The following is a 13,053-nucleotide window of genomic DNA, read 5'->3' on the forward strand; positions in this document are numbered from 1 at the left end:
TAAATGTACAATTTAAAGAGTATGTAATTATTGCATCTACACAATTTTTTATTGTTCTTTATTTATTTTTTAGTAATTTACTTCCCCTCTTAGACCCCTAAAACCATCTAAAACCCAAAGATTTTCCCCTCTCCCTGCATTTTCATTGATTTCCCGCCACCATTTTCCCTTTGGTTCCATCTCTAGGAGCAATTTCCTATAATAGCACTCAAAAGTGCCTCATGGAAGGGGTTACAAAGCAGCACAAATTTTCTCAGGCATTGCTTTTTCGAGATGGAGGCTCCTCTTGGTTCAAGGCTCAACTCAAAGGCAATTTGCGATTTCATGGCAAAAACAGAGAGAAACAGAGACCGAGACCGAGAGAGAGAGTAACTGCTAGGGGAAAAAAAATCAATTTCAGAAGTACTTCCAAGAAGACAAGATATACATATTTCCCCTGGCGAAAAACGCCAAAAACTTGGCAAAAATTGTTTCACAGCCAAAAGCAGTCCTTGAGTTTATCGCATTGATAATTAGGTAAAATATGAACATTATAATAAAGATCTCTGAAGAAGTCAAGGCTGTTCAGGAGACGGGTGCATGCGGCATTGTTGCGATTTTTGAATTTGCTTGCGAAAAGTATCTAAACACACCATAAAGGCGTCACGCCCACCGCGACTCTGCGAATTGTTGTTGTCGCGGCCCAAGGACATGACCGACCCATAACCATGCCACAACCAAAACAGTTCTCTGTCACGATATTTCTCTAGCGAAAAAAGGGGTGTACCCTTTACCAGCGTAATTAAAGGGGCAGAGATACAGGTAGCCAGGGTGCGAGTTTTCGGGTTCGAGTTCAGGGATTGTCTTTGGGTGTCGTAAAACCGAGCAGGCGATCCTGGAACTCCTAACCCTAAAATTCGCTGCCCCTTTCTGCATCCTGAACTGGGCCTCTATGTTGGCTTCGAGCCATTGTCTTTGCCATTGCGGTGGGCGCGACGCACTTTTACTCCTTCCCAAAAGAGATACATAGAGACAAGCTACAAGATACAAGCGTCTTCCTTGGCCTCACGCACGACCATTGCCGTACCTGGAAAACGGTATTGCGAACAAAAGGAGTAGCCCAAGGATTAGTAATCCTTCGTAGCCTCGTTCGTAGATTTTGTGGCCTTGTCACTCGCAAAAGGAGTCACTGCATCTACGGATTTAGACTCTCCGAAGTGCGTAGTGTAGCGAATTCAGAAAGGATTTAGTCCGCAGAAGGGTTGTTGCCGCCGCCTTGTATTTGCTAAAATAATTAGATTGATCCTTTCTGGCAGTTGACTTCTCTGGTCATATTAGTGCTGCGAGAGGCAACTCCCCCCACAACAGACGAAAAGGGTTTAAGGTTTAAGGGTTACACCTTCCCCGGTGAAAAGATTGCTCTCTATATTTGCCAAAATAATTAGATTAATCCTTTTGAAGGGAGGAGATAGAAAGGGTTTTCTCAAACAGGGTTAGGTCTCAGAGGCAACCTCAAGCAGCAGGTGAAGGGAAAAGTAAATTAAGAAGAAACTAAATAGTATTTATAAAGAATATGCTTTTCAAATCAAAGGGAAAATTAGGTTTTGAGAATGTTACTTTAAATTATATTTAAATTCAGGGTTTAAATTTAGTAAATCCTTAAATAAAAGATACATTTCTAGCATCTTTTTGGAGTAACCCTTTAAATTAAAGCCATTTCCGACCCCATAAACCATATATATTCTTGATCAGCATCAACAGCCGAGACGATTAAGCCATATACGGGCGAAAAAATTTTTGGAAATTTTTTTCAAAATTTGATAAGGGGTAACATCATAAAAATTTTCAAAAATCGACACAAAATTGAATTTAAAAAAAAATTTAAATTAGTATACAGTTTTGTTAACCTAGAAAAAACTAGCATAGAAAAGCTTTCCAAATTAAATTTAATGCTTTTTTGACTGAGTTACAGAAATTTTAAACTTCGACTTTTCCAAAAAATGATCATCTTAAAATAGTCCTAAATTTTCGACCTATTTTAAGGGTTTTATGTTTTTTTTCAGTGAAGGAGTCATTTCCGACCACATAAATCATATATTTTCTTGATCAGAATTAAAAGACGAATCTTTCTAGCCAAAAAAGAAAGAAAAAAATTTTTTTTTAATTTTTAAGAAATTTGATAAGGGGTTACATCATTAAAGTTGTGAAAAATTGACTAAAATTTTGATTTCTTAAAAAATTTAATTTAGTATGCAGATTTGTTAACCTACAAAAAACTAGCATAGAAAAGCTTTCCGAATGGAAATTAATGAATTTTTGCCTTAGTTATGATAGATTTTTGATTAGATGTCATGATCTTATGGCAAACTAAAAGGCTATATTAATTTCGGCTTTCCAAAGTTACTTTTCCTTGTTTTTTAAATTAAATTATACTTTTTAATCAATTATAAAATCGATTTAAGATATATTATGATCAAAGGAATTTTATTAAAATTTTTTTTGGCTTTTTAAACTCTATACCCAACTGAAATGTAGGGAGTTCTATTGAGAAAAGTAAGTGACTTCTATGTTGACTGCTTCATTATTTATACCTTATTTTAAATTGAAAGTTCTATTTTAAAATATATATACAATTTCATTTAATATATGTATATTATAACCAAGGTTATTTTATAAAGATTTTCTTAGCCCTTAAACTTCTAGGTTTCCCCAAGTTACACCTAGGGACTTCCTTTCAAAAGAAATGACTCACTGTTTTGGCTCCTCCCCCAAAAAATCAATATCTACGCCTCACTGGTGCTGTGCCAGCTACCTTAAAACACCTAACACACCCAAAGAGGAGGCCCCTGCCATTCACCTGGTTTTATCAGTGGGCACCACTCCCCCACATCATCATCATCATGATCATTATTTTCATTATCATCAGCATTTAGTACAGACGGCGGCGCTATTTGCTCTACGCGGCGCGGCTATAAAACGGAGCCAACCCGTATTTTTTTGACAAGAGGCCACGAAAATGTCGCAAAAACAGGATGAGTCGGTAGAAAAAAATCTAATAATAAAATATAAAACGGCACTACACCTTTACGACAAAGAAAGAGATAGATAGAGAAAAAGATAGAGAGAGCGCGACGGAGACTCTGGTGACTCTGGTGACCAAGCCAGGCATTGACTTTGATTTTAGCCGCCGCGCTTGTCATAAACATCGGTCGACTTTCATATTTCGCCGGCTGTTTCTCTCCTCTTTACTGTTTTTTCCCATTTATTTTCCCTTTTTATGCTTTATTTGCGTTTGTGATTTAGCAATATGGCGGAGCGCAGTTGGGTTCGGTGGTTGGGAAGTGGAAATGGAGGTGGAGGAGGAGGTGGCACTGGCGTTGGTTAACTTATCCGGCAGTTGAGTTGAGTTCGGTGGTTGGGCTTTCCATGGCGGCAATGGTAATAGCGGCAGCCCCCAAAGTAAACCGCCAACCGCCAATCAAAATGCTTGGAACGGGAGTTTAACCCATTGGGGGAGATAAGTATGATTGCAAAAGGAAGGTGGGCTAAATACAATAAGATGCGTAACGCCAAGAGATTCTTTTGCAATGATATGGGTTCTTGCTTATATTGAGTTTTGATTTCTGTTTAAATATTAAAGGGAAAAGTGAGACTTTTAATGGTGGTAATGCTTAAAGAATATTAAAAATAATAATATAAGGAATAAGAAACATTATGCAGTAAGAATTTTGGCTATTTAAGCATTTTTAAAAGGTTGGAAAATTCTTTAGAAATTTTAACTAAAATTAATTTTAAAATTTTTAGAGTTTGCTTCTTATTTTCTTTAAATTCTATGCATTTAAAGCCAAGATAATTACAAATAAGTTAAAATAAAAAGCTGTTTTTCTGATTTCCTAAAATCTACTTTATTCCCCATATATTCTCCATAAATCTGGTCAAACTTCGAGGCTTAAAAACTAATAGTTTACAATTTAATTTAATGAAATTTCCTACACAACAATTTGCTTCCCTTTTTCCCTTCAAGACCACCAAGGGTTAAGGGCGCGCGCTTTAGACTTTCCGTCTGCCTTTCAAAAACAAGGCTTTGATTAATTAATAATGGAATTGCTAAAGATCAGCCCGTGGATCAACCTGGAGATCAGCTGGGTATCAACTTGTAAGCCTAATTGAATTGGCATGAATGGGTTTCACTTTAAGGTATCGCTAGATCTAAAACCCCGGCACCAGGCACTTTTCAATTAACAAAAAAAATAATAAGAAAGAAAGAAAACACCTGTGGAGCGTGTTCACGCTTTGAGCTCACGTCTAATTACGTGAAATATTAATGAAGGGAGAAAATGTAACGATAGAGGCGACCTTTGATCTAGGGCTCCATAGGTGACCGACCATCCACGAACAAACACCCCACATCCCAACACCCGGGGGAACGTAATCCAAGACAAGGCGGTAATTAATAATGAGCCCAAGGGTTCAGTTTGGACAATTTCCAGTGAAGATCGAAGATCCCACTCTCTGTCCCTCGTAAAGTATTCAAATTACGAAGGCGACGAAAAGTGTGAAAATGTGCGTTTTTCGGACGACACGAAATGTCGCACCCATAACATTATGTGATTTATGATGGCAAAACATGTGCGACCCACAAAAAAATTAGGTTTTAAAGAAGGGATAGTGGAGGGAGCTAGATCTAGGGGCTGGGCTCCACGCCAAAAAGGAGATTCGAGATACAGGACATTGTATAGGTTTACCCAACGATCCTTCAGCGCCACTTGCGGGAGTGTCAAGTGTTTGTTTGCTCCTATTACATGCTATGTTGGTTATTTCGATTTGGTTATTAGGGAACAGAGTGCAGTGTTTACAGTGCGGCGCTATTCATAAATTACAATACTCCAAGCGAGATCTCCAAAATCAGAGAAAGCAGATCTCCAGTTCGATACATTTTTCCAGGCGTAACCCGAACCCACAGGAATCTCCGTGGCCGATAACAAATTTCTGGAAAAACTCTTCCACTTTACACTCGAAAACTCAAACTGCAACTCCAACTCTACAGTTTGTTTACATTTTCCCTGAGACTAATTGTCGACATAATATTCATCTGGCAGAGACTTTGAGGCACACACAGCCCAACTATATATTTCCTACTAAGTATTTTGCTAAGGAAATCACTTTGGTATTTATTGGTCAGAGTTCGACTCTTGTGTCGTGTGTGGTCCATAATCGCATTTCCCACTTCCATTTGCATCTTGGAGTGGGGTTTCGCAGTAGTTTTTACGACTACTTAAGCCTTAATGCTTGGTTCGGTTCGAGGAATCTGAAGACTTGAAAAATACTCGAAAACGGTAGTAAATAGTTGCACCACACTCGAGTGGCAGCCCCGTGGAGTTCCAGTTAGAGGGAGTAGTCCTCCTTCAAGAGTGTCCACTACCGAACCACACAGCTTCTTATCAAAGGAATGGGATTTGTTTTGGGATTACTTGGCTACGTTTTGACAGCCTCTTGTGGTTGTTTTTCTTCTAGTTTCTAGTTTATGTCACAAAACAAGGCAGGCACTAAAGTTGCTGCAGTTTCAGATATCGCAGATATTGATTTCCCGGGAGGAGAGATCGTTAAAAGAAGGAAACTTGAAGGAAGAGTAGAGAGGCTTTTAAGGAGGTTTTAGGAAGGCAAGTAAGTAGGAAATTCTAGGCACTCCTTAGCCTCAAAAACAAACTAGAAATTAAGAGCTCTTTACCTCAACTGTTATAAAATGTATTATAAATATTTAAACTAATTTTCTTAAATATTTCTGATATTTTCTTTACAACTTCTTGAACTTCTCTTTCCCCTTTAATGTCTTAATTTCCATTCTCCCTAAAAACTCCTTGTCTAATTGCTCCATTACCAGGATCTTCGTTTCATGGTTAACCCCAGATTTGCCCGCTCCGTCACCTTGGACCACACACAGCAAGCACATCCTCCGCATCCTGCCAATAGATTACTTTTCAGCAGGTTATCCTACAGATCCTGCTGCTAACTAGTTACAAATAATTATCTGTTTGGCAAATACACCGGGGAACAGCTTCATCGGGGCAAAGACATACACCGGGGAGTACCATCCAATTGCAATTATACGCCCAGGGCTCAAGGTCGCCCAACGTCGAGGTTAGACCAACCTAACCATCAGAGCTCTGGGTTCCTCCTTGTGATCCTGATCCTGATCCTGAAGTGGAATCTCGGCGACTAATGTTGTGATTAGCATCTGCGTTGACAAACCCAGCGAGGGGTCCTCCTCCGTTCCAAGGCAAAGCATATACAGTTTCTCTCTAGCCCAGAGATCTCTCTCTGTCGCTCTTCCTGTAAAAGGAATCCCCACCCAAGATGAATAATTATGGGCGATCTTTATGCTAGCACCGGCTCCTCGCTGGGACCGTTAATGTCCAGGTTGAGTTTGGGCCAAGTTCCGCGGGGTTTCTTGAGTTGCCTCGCGTTGTCAGGAGGTTGCCAGGCAGGGTTACCTGCGGCGTTTCCATAGGCATTCCTAAAAATGGGCACCCCCCTGCCTCTGCCTGTCCTGCGACTGCCTTCACCTTCAATTGATGCGCTTCGATGTCCGAGTCCGAGTCCGAGGCCTTTTGTTAGAGCCACAAAACTCGGGGAAAATATTCACGCGTATTCCGCCGAAACTCGCTAATGGTCACAGCAGCAAGTCCTCAGCGTCCATGGGCCAATGGACCGACCGACCAACCTTGGTACCCCGCCTGTGTTATTAATGATGGAAATTTGAAAATACAGAAGGTTCAATAATTGCAACATCATTGGGTCGTCGTCTCTCTCTCTCACAGTTCGATTTCTCAACCTTCAAGCCTGACTTTTGTCCTGACAAATTGCCAGGCATTTCGCCACGCGTCCCTGAAGCTATATCTCTTCTATATCTTTTACTATATATGCTGGCTTTATGGCCGAAGAGGAGCGGAGCGGAGTACCCTTCGATCCGATCGGCAGCACTGCATTTATATTGCTGCAATTTTCGTATCAATTGAATAAATTCCACGAAAGAAGGCGACCATAAAACGCGTCGCGTGGTGTGGAGGATGAGGAGGGCGGGCGCAGCAGTAGATACAGGCAAAAATCTATGAGATACACGAGTGTATCTTTTCGGCTGCAGAAGGACAAACACTAAACTCCTGTTTATGCCAATTTTTAGACCTTCACTTCTATGTTCTTCTGCCTGTTTTTATTGGGCCTTTTTGTCATCATCATAATTCACGTGTAAAACATGGGTACTTCCCTTGCCTTGCGTTTCTCCCTCTCGATTTCCTCCCTGAGATCCTTGAATCCGCGCGCGCGACTTTTCTCCGTTTTGTTTGCACTGCGCGCACGCCGCTCCTTTTTTCGGATTTCCTTGTGGATATCCCAACTCCTCTGCTTTGAGGAGGCGCACGCCAGCGATCCTGAATCCCGAATCCGGTATCCGAAATCAAGTAGTTAACAAACATTGTGGATTCAAGGGAATAGATTGAGTGTTAACACACTTGGCAGAGCAGCAAGTGGAGGGTAAAGGGAAGAAATTGGCTTTATTTTGTATACTTTATTGTATTTTATTTTTAATTTATATTTAAAAAAAAACTAAGCTGAGCAAAGAATTAATTTAAAAATAAATAATGCTTTTTTAATAATAATAAGAATATTAAACCCAAAACCCCTTTGAAAAACCCAAGAAATGACTACGTGACTCTTTATGCGTAAGCATTTTTAAGCACTAAAAAGTTCTAGGCTAAAATTAAATATAAATAATATATATTAAGCATAAGTAAAAACTTATAGAGTAATTTTAAATACTACAAAGTATCAAATACAACTACGATTATCTTTAAACCTAATACAACAGCCTTAATTAATACATATTTAAAACCAAATTAACAATTTCAAATGCATGTCAAGTTCCTGGTTTAAATTATCTTCTAACCCCTATCAGCACTTGACTTTTCACAATCTATTTGTGCATAACTTTGATTTCAAAGTAAAGGCAGCACTCGGGTTTATTTAGAATTTAGATAGAACCAACTGCAATCTTGGCCCTTCAAATATACCCGGACAAGTTGTCGTTAAGCTCCCGTCTGCATGTTTGTCACTGGGCTTACCAACGGAGAAGAGCTCCTTCAGTTCCCTCCTAGCCGAGATAAGCTATCGACTGTCTGCTGGCCAGGCTATATCAATGGAAACCAAACCCCTTGAGTAGCCTTTGGTGCAAACCCAAATTCAAGTAGCTCGTGCTAGCCTTAATGCGCCCCTTGGCATTTCGGCACTCGACTCGGGAAACTCGACAGGAAACTGCAGCTCCAAAAGTGACCAAGAGACCAAAGCCACTGCAACTGCATTTCGTACTTGGATTCGAGATTGGCCAGCGCCAGGCTAGTTAACGGCTGTCAATCCTCCTCAGTCACTACTGAGGACTTGAGCACTCAGTCCAGCAGATAGCTACCCGTCATTGTCCAGAGGCACGAGTTTGGCAGACATTTAGGGTAGAGGGTGGGAACAAGACACTTGAAAAAATAGTAGAGGTGGAAAATAAAATAAAATTAAAATAATATAGGTGGAGAATATTTTATTAAAGGTATTTTTCTTGAAATAAAATATCTATGAAATCATTTGTTATATTAAAAATAGTTTTTTCTTAATTTTACAATATTTTATGTAGATCTTAGAGCATAAATTGAAGAGTAGACTTGAAGTAATATTATCTAAATATGTATTTAATAAACGAAATACAATTTATTTCTCCCAGTGCCTTTGTTTGCCTTTTGTCCAGTCTCTGAACGTTAATTGGATCACCATTGGGTCCCCAGTAGGTCCAGTCCACCTCCCGTTTCCGTTCCCTTTTTGCCATCTCAATCCTTGGCAGCTGTGCCGCCCCCGCTGGGCACACATGTCCTTTTGTGTGTGTGTCTATGCTCGTCTGTGTCCTCCAATGATGATGTCCTGGCCATGTCCTGTCCTCCTTCGATTGCCTACTAATCCCGTCCATCGATGCTTAGGCGACAATCGAAGTAAACAGCCTGGCAAATGGGCAAACAAATGAGCTGGGGCGTGTGTCCTTAAACGAAACAAATTGGATCATAACTGCGAAAATGCTGAAATCTGTGCAAACAGCTCGCTCTAATTAAGTCCTGCGGAGAGGACACACATAAAATGGGACCTCCATTAAAGCGAGGGAGAGACAATGGCCGAGAACGCGTGTTTTCTGAATTGCGTCACAAGAGGGGATAGGGAACTATTTTTGGGGGGGAAACCAGAGGACACTGACGTCAGCTGGCAAGCTGAAATTAACAAGGAAATCGAGAAGAACGTGTCAATTCAATATAATATATTTATTACGCATTTAATTTTAAGTATATTCCAAGCAAAAACAAATTTCTTAATAATTCTTAAATCACCAAAGAAATCTCTACAGCAATCCATCAAGTAGACTTTGGGGAGCTAAACCAGATTACAGCCTTTTGAGAACCAAAATCCTAACCAGAACTCAAGCTTCAGCTTTCGATAAGGCAAAACCAGAAGTGCCTAGAGTGAGCAGGGGCGTTTCCCATGTGCATTTGACCTCCGATATTGCGATCCCAAAGCACCCAAAGAGCACTCTCCTCCAACTCGTTTATAATGGGGGCGTCAAGTCGCTACGAAAACTACCGATCGCAGCAGCCACCAGAAACCGAACAGCGTCACCAAGCAGGCGGCATAATTACTCCCATGGGCACCTACTTATCGCTTCGAATATATGTATAAATGTTTGCTTTTAATTGTTTTTTTGTTGGATTTTACACTTACGTTTTTATCGATTGAAAAAAAAAGAGGAACACTTAGCAAGAAAACACTTATGACTTTAACTGGCTATTATGGAGGAGTGTGTGTTGTGCTGTGTTGTGTTTTGGAGCCTGGGAAGTAGGTCGTTGCCCACTCCCACTACCACCTTCTAACACTCCAGAGAGAGAAGAGGTTCCCCCATCATCACCCACAGCCTAGTTCCATGGCCCTTTCCCTCGACGGGGAAGTGGATGTGAATGTAGATTGCATATGCCTAACGAGCCATCATCAAGCTGCGGCTGCCATTGCAATCTTTTTAATGCCAAAAGGCAATCATTTTCAAACTCTTTTGTTTTTAGTTTTATGTCCAAGACACTTTACTTTTTATTATATAAAAATTATATACAGTTTCCAGAAAGTTTATAGTAAAATATTTCTCAACTTTGACTATGTTTTTGATACAAATATTTCTCTAAAACCTCTGTCTAAAAGTTTTTCTCTGCGTGCATTGTTAGGCAGGGCAGGCTACACTTCCTCGCCGCTAATCTTTGTGGCCATGTCAGCCGGACCCGGCTCAAACTAGGGCCCAAACGAGGTCCCAATTCAAAATCCAAAACCCAAAAACCCAGCAACCATCGTTGACCGCAGCTCAAAGTGCAAAGTGCACTTGACAGAGGCAGACCAGCTGCAGCAGCTGCCAAATGTATCTGTATCTGCTTCAGTATTTGTATCTGTATCTGCAGGCACCTCCCTGAGCAATAGTATCTGTATCTGTAACTGTCCCTGTAGATGGATTCTGTGCTGCACTCCTACGACTGGCAATTACATTTATTATCAACGCTCCACATCGCTTGCGGTTCAATTAACGCTAACTACTGTCCATTATCGTTGTGTTTTGAGGGCGTGTTTCCGGATCGCCATCGCAATTCAATTTTGTGCATTCGAATATCTTGAGGCCCTTTCGGGACCCAGACGACATTCGACTCAATAGATTCACACTTGACATGATTTCCAGATGGAAATATGTGACTGTGACTGTGCCTTGGGTTGTATTTTAATGGATTAATGCAGAACATATGAAAAAGCTGTTGATTTGTTGATTAAATGAATATTTTCAGCTTATAAAAAAATACTTTTTTATTAAAAATATTTGATTGTGACATTGGGTAACCTGAACTTTTGATATAAAACATATATGTTTTTATAAGGTTTTTTTCGGCAATTCAAAGTTTAAAAATCTCATAACTAGGCCAAAAATTCCTTAATTTTAATTCGGAAACCTTTTCTATGCTAGTTTTTTCTAGGTTAACAAATCTGCATAATAAATTTAATTTTTAAAAAAATCAAAATTTTTTTGATTTTTGAAAATTTTAATGATGTAACCCCTTATCACATTTCGTAAAAATTGCAAAAAAAATTTTTTCTTTCTTTTTTGGCTAGAAAGATTCGTCTTTTAATTCTGATCAAGAAAATATATGATTTATGGGGTCGGAAATGACTCCTTCACTGAAAAAAAAAACATAAAACCCTTAAAAAAGATCGGAAATATTGGAATATTTTAAGATTATCATTTTTGGGACAAGTCGAAGTTTAAAATTTCTGTAACTCAGTCAAAAAAGCATTAAATTTAATTTGGAAAGCTTCTCTATGCTAGTTTTTTCTAGGTTAACAAAACTGTATACTAATTTAAATTTTTTTAAAAATTCAATTTCGTGTCGATTTTTGGCAATTTTGATGATGTAACCCCTTATCAAATTTTGAAAAAAATTCAAAAAAAAAATTTTTGGCAGTATATAGCTTAATCGACTCGGCTGTTGATGCTGATCAAGAATATATATGATTTATAGGGTCGGAGATGACTCCTTCACTATAAAACAAGTTACTGAGTAAAATTATATTACTCTACAAGGGGATAAAAATTAAAATGTAAGACCATCTAAAATTTATTTTTTAACTATTTTAATTATTTTTAGCTTAAAAAATTATAGTATATTTCTATAGATGAATTCAAAATTCAAATTTATTTGTGATAATTCAAATTTTCTTAAAAATCTAAGAAAAATTGTATATTAAAATTATATAAATAATATTTCTTAATTTTATGCACATGGTGGTTCATTTTGTATACCGATATTCCTCTTTTTAAAATCACTAGAATCCTAACGGTTTTTTTGTCGCCATCTATATTTACAGCTGTATTTACTAGGTGGCAACTCCACCAATATATTTCGAATTAACCAAAAAATATGCTGTGAAAACATGACGTGTAGCGATTTTAACACAACACATGTAAAGAAAAATGTAGAAAATACGTAAGTATACCCATTTTTAAATTACAAAATTAAAACTAGTTTTAAATAGTATTTTCTAATTAAAAATAAAAAATATTAGGCCCCTCAAATTTTAGTAAACCTTATTATTTATTTTTAAATAACAACACAGCTTGATGAAAGTTTTAAATTAGCATCGCCAGGGGTCGCCACGGCATGTAACAAAATTCTGGTTAAATTTGTTAAATAGATATTGTTTAATATTTATTTATAAAATATTGAAATTTTTAGAATTTTAAATACATAATTTTATTTCCAAAATTCTAAGGCGTAGACGTTTTCGAGGAAAAATTTCAAAAGTATCCATATTTTAAGAAAAACCATAAAAGTAACAAATTATAAATAATAGATAATTCATAGTTTATTATATACTAACCAAAAAAGGTTAGAAAAACAGGAAATAATTTAAGCATTCTTATTTTTTCTTAAAATAGAAAATAAAATAAATTAAAAATGGTTTGGAGAGTGTAGTAAACGATCATTTATTTTACAGAACAAATAACTTAATATAAAGACATAAGGAGGTTCTTAAATTATTATAAATTTATTTCTATTCTAAGTGACAATAATATTCTTAATAATCTTAATCTTCATAATACTGACAAATGAAATTCCTATTAATAGAGCCATTTTCCACCCTCATCCCACCGTTGAACAAGTTAACGTAGCGCTGGCTATCATCATCATATAGGGGTTCCCCCGGCAGCCACTTGAAATAAGTGACCCTCTCGCCGGAGGCCACAGATATAAATTCTCCTTTCCTATGATGATCACTAATACCCAACCAATAGACATGATCAGGATTAATTTTTCCTTTGATAGCCTGAAATTCCTCATTGTTTTGAGGGGTAGCCAGGTTACCACCCATTTTGCGACAAGATTGGGATGCAGTTGTCCAGTTTTGTTTGATATTATCTTCGATATAATAGAATTTTAAACCAATGGCTTGGAATCTTTGGTGTGCCTCGAT

The 13,053-nt window shown here is 38.0% G+C and overlaps 1 long non-coding RNA gene across 1 annotated transcript in view; it reads left to right on the plus strand.

The window, feature by feature from the left end:
* The window catches only part of LOC108086093 (uncharacterized), an 87,488-nt gene that overhangs the window by 61,773 nt on the left and 12,662 nt on the right, over window positions 1-13,053 (plus strand). Inside the window, exon 3 of the long non-coding RNA XR_001771114.3 lies at window positions 11,947-12,065. This is a non-coding gene — a long non-coding RNA (uncharacterized lncRNA). The remainder of the gene's footprint in view (window positions 1-11,946; window positions 12,066-13,053) is intronic.

The sequence above is a fragment of the Drosophila kikkawai genome, chromosome 2L (genome assembly GCF_030179895.1).
Source record: "Drosophila kikkawai strain 14028-0561.14 chromosome 2L, DkikHiC1v2, whole genome shotgun sequence".
NCBI classification, from domain to species: domain Eukaryota; kingdom Metazoa; phylum Arthropoda; class Insecta; order Diptera; family Drosophilidae; genus Drosophila; species Drosophila kikkawai.